The 12,009-nt window shown below is 37.5% G+C and overlaps 1 protein-coding gene and 1 long non-coding RNA gene across 2 annotated transcripts in view; both read left to right on the top strand.

Annotated features, from left to right (window-relative positions):
- Positions 1-12,009, top strand: part of LOC139142791 (WD and tetratricopeptide repeats protein 1-like) — a 354,040-nt gene that overhangs the window by 135,681 nt on the left and 206,350 nt on the right. The gene's annotated exons all lie outside the window — the stretch shown is intronic.
- LOC139142813 (uncharacterized) lies at positions 5,496-11,441 on the top strand. Its single transcript, XR_011554478.1, has 3 exons — positions 5,496-5,700; positions 6,738-6,841; positions 7,968-11,441. It is a non-coding gene; the product is annotated as an uncharacterized lncRNA (long non-coding RNA).

Genomic DNA, 12,009 nt, shown 5'->3' with positions numbered 1-12,009 from the left:
AGTGAGAAATTATTTTCCAGCAAGTGATTATTTGTCAAGATAATTTGAAGCAGTGTGGTAGCAGTAGCACTCGGTGAACAGGTAGCATACACATTCGTGTAAAAATTTATGCAGACTATCACATATAGACTCACTCACTGGGCGCCGTCCTTTGACTCTAAGAATCAAGTTGACGCCACTAAAGCTTTCGACACTCTGTCATTCGTTTATTTGGATTCTGCGGCCAACTTCTTAATCTCTTTTCCCCTTATATCAGACAGATTCCATAGTGTAATAAGTAATGGAAAATCACCATTAACACCTATTTCAATGACGTATTCCCTAGTGTTTAATGTCGGAATACCCCTCCATACGGTGCACTTTGTGGAAATTGTATCTTCAATGTTTCTAAATGCAAGAGTATAACATTCACAAACGAATAAAAATTGTATTGAAATAATAATTCAGTAGATGGTGGTGTGTTCAATACAGTGTCTGAGATAAACATCATATGTGCAGTTCTAGCTACTGCAGACTCAACATCAGCTTTTACAGGGATACAATCGTCGAAACTGCGCTCAAATGTTATATGGGACCCGTGAAACCCACGTAAACACTTCGTCGAAACTGCGCTCAAATGTTATATGGGACCCTTGAAACCCAAGTAAACACTGCATCCAAGGTACGATGGTGATTGATGAAGGTTAAAACATGTCTGTCATAATCTATATCGTATAATTTAAATGTTGCAGCTATGATGATGAGTTGCATCTAGATATCTTAAACAAGAAACTCGCACAGGCGCAGTTCCGACGACTGTTTCCCTTTAGAATAGAGTATAGCTCTATGGTATGGCGTACATTGTCAGTATTATCTGTATAGAGAAGTTTCCTGTCAAAATATTAAAGTTTCCTGTTTACGGTAATAATGGTTTCAGGCGCGGCAGTCTTGTACGCTTTTCAATCTTCCTCCTCGGACGCTTCTGTGGAAAGGTTTAGATCTGCTCCTTTGCCATTGGATAATTTCTGGAAGATTCTCATGTTCTTATAGCTATTGTTTCAACCGCCGTCCAAACTAGATTGCTTCGAATGCCCTTTATGAAGTGCCGCGACTAAGGCTAGATATGAGACCGTTAGATTTATCTCACCGAGACCATTACAGGGTGAAACAACATTTCTATTGACCTTAGTAAATTGATTCACTAACTAATGAAATTTATTGATTAACCAATCAATCAATCGATCGATCGAACGAACACTCAATAGAGTAAATAGTATTGACAATATGACCACTTCCTGCCATGGCGCCATGGCATACCAATGGCGAGTACTGAAACTAGAACAGAAACGCTAATTTAAATATTCGACATCACTCCATGTAGAAATGCTCGGAGTTCCATATTGCTCGACGTGAAAAAGTTAATGATCAAGATTAAAAGATTCAAATAGGTTTAATATGCTCGCTCATAGGCTGTCATTTGTGGTGGAGAATCAAGGTATCAATTGATATACAATAGTTTGTGCTTTAAGAGGATGCAAAGAACATGCATGTCCTGTAGCATTCAAATACCAACGGTTTTTTGTTGAGTCTTAACAATTTAAGACGAACTGATTACATCTGCCTACCTCTCGACACGCTTTCTCACTCTATAAAACACCGTCTTGGTGACGGTGTAAGAAATTTCACAACTTATGTACGATTCTCAAGAGACTCATGGGTGAATAAATAATCTAGGTAAACTTTATCGGTATTGAAAATTTAGCTACAAAGAGACTTTTTCCTGTTTCTAATTGCCCGCATATGCCATAAGGAGCCATTCGTACACGCTTGAAAAGTCGTATGTATGTATGTATGTATGTATGTATGTATGTATGTATGTATGTATGTATGTATGTATGTATGTATGTATGTATGTATGTATGTATGTATGTATGTATGTATGTATGTATGTATGTATGTATGTATGTATTTATGTATGTATGTATGTATGTATGTATGTATGTATGTATGTATGTATGTATGTATGTATCTATGTATCTTTGTATTAATGTATGTGTCTACGTATGTTGTGTCTATTTATTTATGTGTGTCCTAATCAAAAACTTCAAAACCTCAGCACGTACGTTCGATTGCAGAGTTTATTCTCTATGCAATTCATTTCTGCATGACGAGATGATCGGATGACATCTATTGAACTGATTGAAGCTAAGACATCCAAGCGTAGCACAACATTTTGATATGTCTCAGATCTGAACAAGGCCAAGCCCCGAATGCTAGATTGTTTAGCTCGAATTTTCTTCCGGTGCTATTAACTACTTTGATGTGATATGCACAGGATAATTTCAAATTACACGTATTGGCAACAAGTGACTCAATATGAAGAAGGTCTCATAATTTCCGTGGGAGAGACATGAACCAAAGCCTAGATACGATGGAGTCTCTTATTATTCCATTGAAGTTTATTCGTCTTCGGGAACGGAATCGCAGGGTATCTGCCTGAAAAGATCTTTGTGTATTTAATCGCCCGTGAATATTATACCACACTGTTACTCCTTCGTGTACGACATGCGGTGAAAATCCCTCATAGGACGTGTTTGAATATTTCACAATAAATCCTTTTATTGAAGTTGTTCGTCATACTGTTTCCCATTCTGAAGACATTGGTTATAATCCCCACGCCGATGTCCCTCGCACACAACAGCAGGTGGTGTCGCCTGAAGCGATTGCTTCACTTAATTCATATTTGAGGTTGCAATTGCATGGGCAGACGATGCTGGTCGATTCGCTTCGACAATTAGCTTCCCGTCTTTTTCATGCACCATACATAGCCATCGATCCGGTTGAATTTCCTTATTGCCTGCTCACATTATTAGGAACGACCGTACCTCGGGTATTTTTTTTCAACGAACGAAATCCAAAGTTCGAGGGGTAGACATAAAAACTAGCCATACCAATTCCATTGGCAAATATCAAGTCGCTTGGAGCTAGTGGCGATCTTCATGCTGTTATTTTCCAGAAAGGTTGTTCCCATTTGGCGCAATTTTGGAAGATTGTGCTACGCTGAAAAAGATAGGACAATAGACGGGATCAGTTTCCTTCAGCAGGACGCAAATGAAATCAATGGGAAAAAAATGTCGCCATTATATTGTCATCTCTGGCAATTTTGATGAGGATGAACAATATAAAGGGATAGACATAAAATCATAAAATTTGTTGAAAATGGCACGGGTCTTACAGCTTTCAGTAAATTCGCGGGAAATGTAGGTTAAAGAAATGAGATGAGATCGTACTCTACTACAAGCTAGGTAACATTATTGGAATTACATAATGTCCGGGAATGGGAAGGATCATGCTTGTTGAATTGAATTGATTCAGAATTGTTGAATGAATTGTTGTTATGAACCCTACGTCATCTGAAAACCCATTAGGATTATCTTAATCCCAATCCCAATCCCAGCAAACATAAGGTTGCTCGGAAGAAGACATTGTTTTTGTATGATATTTGCCGCTGTCATCCATCCCTCCAGCTCCAGGTTCGATAATCTACCAGGTAACTATATAACGCTTCTAGAGTTAAACATATTTTCGCCGTTAATGACATACTTCTCTGTTTTAGATGCTCGTCTTAGCTTGTATGTGATCTACTTTCTCCCTTACTCAATGGCGAACAGAGGTGGACAAACCCACCCAAATTTTCACTTATTCAACCGTGTAACGATTCAGTCGTTTTACACTGTGTTATGTTTCATACGATCACCGTCACAACAAAGATTTTTGTTATTCTGCTCTATGTAGAGCAGGTAGAATGACCTCTCGATCCCTTTTTCTCGCGAAAGGCAAGTACTTCATTCCTTGTGAAAGGAAATCGTAAATGTCGCAACTTCACAGCTATGAACTATACGGCCTTGGTATTGTATCGTATATAAAGATCTTTTTTCTTTGCGTAATTGTTGCCTTTGATGTGAAAAAGGATCATTTTAATACATTCCGTCTGTATAAATAATTTTTGATATCTGTTAGAGGGAAGATATGTTGAAAATAATGAGAGATTGAGGAAACAAATTTGTACGGACCTTTTTTTCTTTCTAGTAACTCTTGTTCAAATGATTCTGTCACGGCATAAAAATACATTCAAACTTTTAACGAGTCATAAGATTTATGAGGCTCCCCTGCTCAGAAAATCATGTCTCTTCAAGGTAGTATGCGCCTCGAAAGTGAAAGACTTAAAGTTTTGCTCAAACTTTCTCTGGGGAATATTTCGACTTCTTTCTTTCAAAATCAAGAATAAAACTCAGGGGTCACCGTGCAAATTTTGGTAATAGGGAAACAAATGACTCAAGATTTACCGATACTTAAATTCAAAATGGCCGCCCTCCCTGTGTTAACTCTGTGGAGGAAAATAAAGTTTTCGAATTTCGAAAAACTAAGCCGGTGAAAAGTTTTCTCATACCTAGAGCTTTAAAATGAACCCCCATAAGTGGAAAATCAGAAAAGAATTGCAAAAGTTTGAGAGTCCAAATTTGCGTTCCCGATGAGCATTCTACCCTAAACCCCGGCAATCGACACTCGTTCGAAAATGCCGACCACACAAGAAATGCACAAATCCACTTCAAAATCACTGATAAAATTCCCTGCAATGGGGTTTCAAACGACAACGATAAAGTACATAACATAAAGGAATTGTGTTACCAATTTAATACAAGCGTTATTTTTCAATACGGTATGACACGAAATATGCTATTAAAATACATTGAACGTAATGGTAAAATTGGCGCCAAAATATAACAAATCACTTAATTATTATGGGAACGCTGCACATTTTATTTATATATTATTATGAACATGTTGTTATGGGTCACGTGAACTTCTTATCTCCAGCTGCCTACAGCAGTGCCCTTTTGGTAATTATAAGCAATTTATGTAATTAATACGATTGGAACTAATTTGGGATAATTGGATTTTCCTATTTTTCAAATTTCTCAAAAGTGTGAGGTGCCCTATAGCTGAATGTTGCAATATTGCAAATTACTCATAAAAACAATTGTGTAATGTAAAAAGAAAATCAGATGAGATTATATTTGCAGATTGAATCGACATTACTTCACTATCCAATTATCCCAAATTAGTTGTATGTATTTAAGAAACATTCGTCTGCGACCCATATTATCAATTGATCATACGTCCGTCAAAATGAACTACAGTGTCATTTCAATATCTTATGAAACTCTAAAATCTATACTGTGATCACCATGGTGATGCTGACCAAAACGCACGGAGAGCTGTAGATTGTTATGAAAATGCAGAAGTGTATTTTAAAGCCTTCTAGATTTTTCTTGAGAAAAAAAATCGATTTTCCCAAATTAGTTCCAATCGTGTTGTATGTATTTAAGAAACATTTGTCTGCGACCCATATTATCAATTGATCATACGTCCGTCAAAATGAACTACAGTGTCATTTCAATATCTTATGAAACTCTAAAATCTATACTGTGATCACCTGGCGTCACCACTTTCAGAAAACGTTTTATAGCCGACGGAATACCTTGTCCGAAGATCTGAAGACGAACAGAGTTTGGGAGTATCACCCCCGTGAATTATAAACAGCATATTTAAGTCTCTTGTTGGTATAAATCTTCCTCATCAGTGGTATTACGTCTTGCGCCAGAAGAGTGTCTTCTAGTATCGTCTACACTTGAAAGACGTCCATCCTTTTGAACTGTGGTAAGAAACGATGAATTTCTTTCTGAATTTCCTTGGAGTCTTGATAAATTATTCACGTAATGTAATGCTGTCTTTGAAAGATATATGTCAGCGAAATCTGAAGGTATTGATCATTTAATTCGCAATTTTTTGTTGTCGGGAAATACAACGTTGCTGTTTTATGGATCATCGAGCTTTAAAGCCAACCAGCATACTTACGAACTGCTCTCCCATATTGGATGATGGAACTAGTCAGTAGACATCGTGAGAAATTAGCGAAATTTCACTTTATCCAGATAGAAAATAGTTAAATAAGAATGAAAAAAGATTCGGTACTTCAGCTTCTTGACAAAGAAATGTTTTAGTCTTTTGGGGAAACTTTGAGTCCACCAATATTTTGCTATATGTGGGCATCGGGGTGCGAAAAATGCGCTTTACAATTTCCAGTTGATAACTTCTACGCTAATACGCATCATAAGAAATATTATGTTCGGGACTTTGTCTCAGAAAAGAGTGATTCTTGTCAAGCGTGGATGGTTTGCATTATGGAAAATCATACCATTGACAGATATCAATAGAAGGCGATCACGATCTAACATTTGCTTTTAGAACAATATGCATTGTACAGTTTGCATTTTCAGTTTCTCTGTCAGAAATTTGCGGAATAGAATAAACTGGTCGTTCCTGAAAGGAGTTGTAGTAGATGGGAAACATTTAAAATATTTTCCTCCAACGAATATTAAAACATTTCCTGGGACGAGCGAAGAAACTCTTCGTCGGTAGGCGTGATGAAATGTATAAAGTTGTGTCGTGCCTATCAGTGAAAGAGTTCAACCCCGTTTAACGATGTAGCATGATACAGAAAATGGATGCAATTTCATCAAAGTTTATAGGTATGATTATGAAAATCTTTCAGAAAAAATAATGCCGACTTCATGTCGAGTCACTGAGTGAAAAGGACTATCGTGATATTCGAATATGCATTAAACCTTCATGGATATATTAATTACAAACCTGCCTGACATCAAAATTGCAGTATTCACATTCATTTTCCGCAGGAAGACTCGAATCAGACAGAATATCACGTGGTCACTGACAGTCTTCTGAGGCTCAGCAACACTGCCTGTCGTCCGAATCTCATGTGCTAAGCTCTCTTTGAAAGGTACGCGTACATTTGTTTCTCAGTATCCATTTTCGATGGTCTTTTCTTTCTATTCTAATCATTATTGCCTTCTTGCTTCTATTTTCTTCAGTGCCTAGAGAGTTATGGAGTAATAACCCGAATCAAATACTCAATTATCATTTAAGAAGCTAGGAATAAGCTTGCGCGCAAGCTCAGTTCATTTGGCTGAATATATGCGTAATTTTCCTCACGTTCACCCAATGTTTCCGAAAATTGATCAATCGGGCTATAAAAAACAACATTTGAATGGGGTTGAAAGATGATAGCAATCTGGACATGACAGATGAGGTAGAGTGCGCCTTAAAGACATCTATAATTGTGGTATCACATTTTCAAGAGCTTATTTTGAAGTTTCTGGAATAAACGAAGTTTTCACTTAATTCGTTTTTGTAAAAAATCGAAATTTTCAAGCCCCTTTTAAAATTTAGAAAGGTAGCGGTCGCTTTAAATTGCGAGTAACAGTAACTATTAGGTAATTTGTTTCTCTCGTACCAAATTTTGCTAGCTCACCCAAGACTGTTTTTCTTGATTTTGAAAGTGAAAGGCAAAACGTTTCCTAGTGGAATGTTGGAGTAAAGCTTTAAAATTTTCAATTTCCAGACCCGTACTACCTTCATTGATGTCAATATGTTGCATTTGCATTACTCTCTCGACATTCTGAAGATACCTTAGCATTTTGTTTAATGTGCTTTTACCGATAGGGATTTACACTCTCTACGGGAAAGCGATGTTGAAGGCTTAAACAGTTTGCTAAACTTTCCGCAAAAAAAATTTAATCATTTCATTTCAAATAAAGAATTGAAATCAGGGGTTGCCGTGCAAAAAAATGGTACCAGAGAAGCAAATGACCCAATACTCACCGACTCTTGAAATTCAAAATGGTCGCCATCCCTGTGTTAACACTAAGGAGAAAAATAAATTTCGATTTTCACGAAAGCCGTCAACCAAATTCAACTGAGCCCCCACAAATTGTATATCCAAAAAGTATTAAGTGCAAGTATTTGTCACTGAGGCGCACTATACCTTTAAGCAAACTTTACTGGGTTCATGACTATTTTTATATTATTTGAAACTCTCACCTGTAAGAGTAAAATTCTCGACTTAGCTGTCCACAGGTTGTCTATGAAGAACCAGTAAACACAAACTTTCTTCGACAAACAGCCGTATCTTCAGCCGATATATCTATCATCGCCTTTACGATGGACAACGAAACGTCAACGGGATCAGCATCGTGGTCTGTATCTCTCTCCACCCAGTCTACGTCCACCAAGGAGTTTATTCAATATCGGCAAGTCGAGTTTACTTGGGCAGACATTTGCAAAACTATTATGGGAATCGTTGGCATGTTTGGCAATGGCCTTGTGATTTTAACAGTTTTGAAAACCCCATCATTGAAAACTCTCACAAATGTGTTTATTGTCAGTTTAGCGGTGGCCGATCTCATTACGTCTGTGTTCATAATTCCATACCCTTTGAATGGCGTTCCCGAAGGTTTTCTTGGAGAGCTAACGTGTCGAATTTACGTTTCTGGTTTTCTTCTGTGGCTCAACTTTGACGCTTCTGTGTTCAATCTCATGGCTGTGACAATGGAGCGATATTTCGCAGTAGCGCACCCCGTGCTATATAAAATTTACTTCACGAAGTCTAGAGTATTGATGATGGTCGTAGCTGTTTGGGTTCTGGCAATCATACCACAGAGCTTTTGTCTCTATATCTGGAAATACGATTATGAAGCGCGTGATTGTAAATTAGAGTGGCCAGGCACTGAAGAATTCCAACTCTTCGTCGGAGTTGGGCTGTTTCTGTCGACCTATTTTATCCCGGTTATTATGATGTTTATCGTTTACACTCGCATAATGATAATTCTAAAAAGACGCGCCAAAGAGCTAGAGGAGAACAAGCAAAACAACCCCGCGTTATCTTTGCTGAAAGCTCGCGCCAATGTAGTGAAAATGCTCATAATAGTGGTCGTCACGTTCGGTGTTTGCTGGGCTCCTGACCAGTTCATGTTTCTTGGCTATAACTTCGGAATGTATATCAACTTTACCGGAATCTACTACCGACTGATTATTTTATTTGCCTTCTGTAACTCGGCCATCAACCCATTCATTTACGGCTTCAAAAATAAAAATTTTCGCAAAGGCTTCATGAGTTTGCTTTCATGCAGAAGCATGAATTCGGTAGGTAATACCACAACGAGAGTTACCAATACGACGGCCATGTCATCGACAGCTCGAGAAAATCAAAATGACAGGGAAACCACGGCTTAAGCTACCATCACTGATTATATTAGATTAAGTTGATAAATGGTCTGACATAAGCCTATCATTTTCCTTTGAGCTTATATGTTATTAATACGAAAATACCAAGATATTATCGCCGAAATCTCGTCGTTTGTATTATATCTTGCCAATTATTTTTAATCAGAGCGTAAGTTCACGTCACAAATAAAGGGAGAGTGACCTATTTTATTCTAATCTCACTCCAATAGATCATACTTAGACCAACTGATTAGATATAATTTTAATATTACGTCATCAAGCACAAAGAAGATATTCCTAAAAGTTGTCTTTGTATATATGGCAAATCAACTACAGTGTACATACAAAATATATCATTCAGTGCATCAACTTATACGTTATTCAATCATACTTGTACTGTTACTCATTCTATGTTTCCTGGTTAATAGATTGTAGAAAAAATAGATCTAGGTTTTTTCGTTCCATTGTTCGTCACAGCTTTTTTCATTTGACGAGGTCCACCGATACTTCCCGTTAAAAAGGAAGCGAGCTTTGACATTATGAGTTTCAATAGCAGTTAATAAGAGTATATTGACTGTGTTTCAAACCACGGCCGCCTATATTTGAGCAAAACGAGCCAGAAGAAAACCTACTCCATGTTGGCAGACTAGCATCTAAAGAGGATAGCTTTGGTGTGCAAGGTATGAGTATACCAGGGTTCTCATATTAAAACCGCCAAAGCTGTCAAACTCCAAGTGTTTTTTTTGTTATCTTACTAAGGCAACAACATTCAGAGCGACGTTGAATCACGAACTGGCAAGATGACAATGCAGAGATAAATTTGACGATTGTGTCGACGAGTGAGCAGTATTCTTATACCACCTACAGTTGTTCAACGTATCGTAAACTGTTAAATACAAGCCTTAATTCATTTCTTCAGAGTTGGTACTCGATTGACTCTAAACCACAAAAATGGCTTGTTAACTTTGCTCGATATCGAGGGATTAGCGCAGCCCGAAAACTAGAAATGTACATATGCAAGGTTGACAACTTTGATTACGACGAAGAGTGTCTCAAATGTGTTCCATAGGCGAACCAAAGGATGAAACTTTGGCTCTTGCACCGCTTGTCATTTGAGTTTGGAGTTTCGGTGTTTGGCACACAAGTTGGATTTCTCGGCTGTGAAGCACTAGAAGTTTGAGTCTAACACACAACATTAAGGATGTAAGCTTATCGATTGCCGCGTTATCTTATCAAATAAAATGTAAAAAATAAATACACTGTAGCAGAACTTTTACCTCTCGAAAAGTACTTTTTACCCGGGTCAGGCGTATGATTGGCTCAAAATGTCGCAGTTTCGATCAACAATGAATATGCCCCTGCGTTTCTTTGAGCAAATACGGCTAGTTTTCAATCGGGTTCGAACCCACAACATATAATGACAAAAATGAAAACGTGTCCGTGTGGCTTTGGATAAATTGTTGCATTTCGGTCGAGTAATTCTTTGTGTTGAACGCTACACCTCAGGGTGTACCAGACATGAAATCTGTGCGTGTCGAATAATGAAACACCAAAGTCAAATGCCAAGCGCTCTGATTTAGATTGGCATTCTTATTCACTTGAAGACGTGATAGAGCCACAATCTGATGACGTCAAAAACGCCGAACACAAAACACAGATGCTAAGTAAATACGGTACTGATTATTTAATAAAGTTAACTAAATATTCATTTTCATTTTCATTTCTCTGACTCTAACCGCCAAAATAATTTATCGCCTCTTTTAGACCATAACCTTTGACCTCAATTGCATTAGTATGCACGCCTTTGACGTCATCAGTCTGTGGTCGTACCACTTATTAAATTTTGCCGATAGATTAATCTTTCATCTGTATAATTTTCGTAGCAATTAAGCATAAAGTGGCCAGATTCATGACAGGGGATACAATTGTGTTGTCATGGGATGATATTCGCCATACCAGTCCTGTTTTATCAATTACTTAGCACACGAATTGTAATCAGTGATATTGTGTTTCTGAATGTCATTTCAAAGCGCACAATGTTTAAGAAATTCAGATTGTGTTGGTTTGATCATGTATCTTTTCAAATAATTATGCAGACTTTGTCATTTATATCACAAATTGTGGTCTACGGTACAATCCTTTAGTTTTCCTAGTTTCACTTTAAGAACATAATGATCACAAAACTCAGACTTTCTTATTTCAATTATCTATCGTTTCACACAATCGTATTTATCATCTATTTGTTTCCGTTGTGCGTTTTCAGTTGTAGTTTCGTGCGGGACCATCGGTCTAAAGTTAAATAAATCATTTGTTATGTTATAAATTGTTATAGCTATGATTTATCCCTGTTTATTGTTCGATGAATACCTGACTGTGTGATTTTATGTACATAGTTGCAGTTCCTTTAATTTTTTAGGATTTTACTGCAAGAGCGGAAGTTACCTGTCTTTTGTCGACAAATATCAATGATTTGGACTTAATTGACGTTTTGCATTTAAAGTGTTCGCCTTCATAGTGGGGAGCAGGCACGGCAGAAGACGAAAACGTCGTCCTTCAAACAAATCACATGAACTCACCATTACGAGATTGACTTAGCCAAAATTGTTAAGACTTGTTGTGTTGCAAGGTCAGTCTGCGAAAGGTGTATCAACGTGGCACGCTCGATCGGTAACTTTAATTTGACACCGGAATTACAGCAGCTGACTTGTCTTCTGACACACGTTTGACAATGCTCCTATACCCACAAATGGTGTTATAATTTTCCCTAGTATAGGCTTTGCTCGACTGATCCCTTTAATTTGAAAACGGAATAATATCATCTAACTTGGCTTCTGAAACCCATTATGTCAAACTTCGGAGAGTCTTCTAAAGTCGCAAATGGTAATT

This window comes from Ptychodera flava, chromosome 10 (assembly GCF_041260155.1).
Source record: "Ptychodera flava strain L36383 chromosome 10, AS_Pfla_20210202, whole genome shotgun sequence".
In the NCBI taxonomy this organism is placed as follows: domain Eukaryota; kingdom Metazoa; phylum Hemichordata; class Enteropneusta; family Ptychoderidae; genus Ptychodera; species Ptychodera flava.
This window is presented reverse-complemented; position numbering and strand designations above follow the sequence as displayed.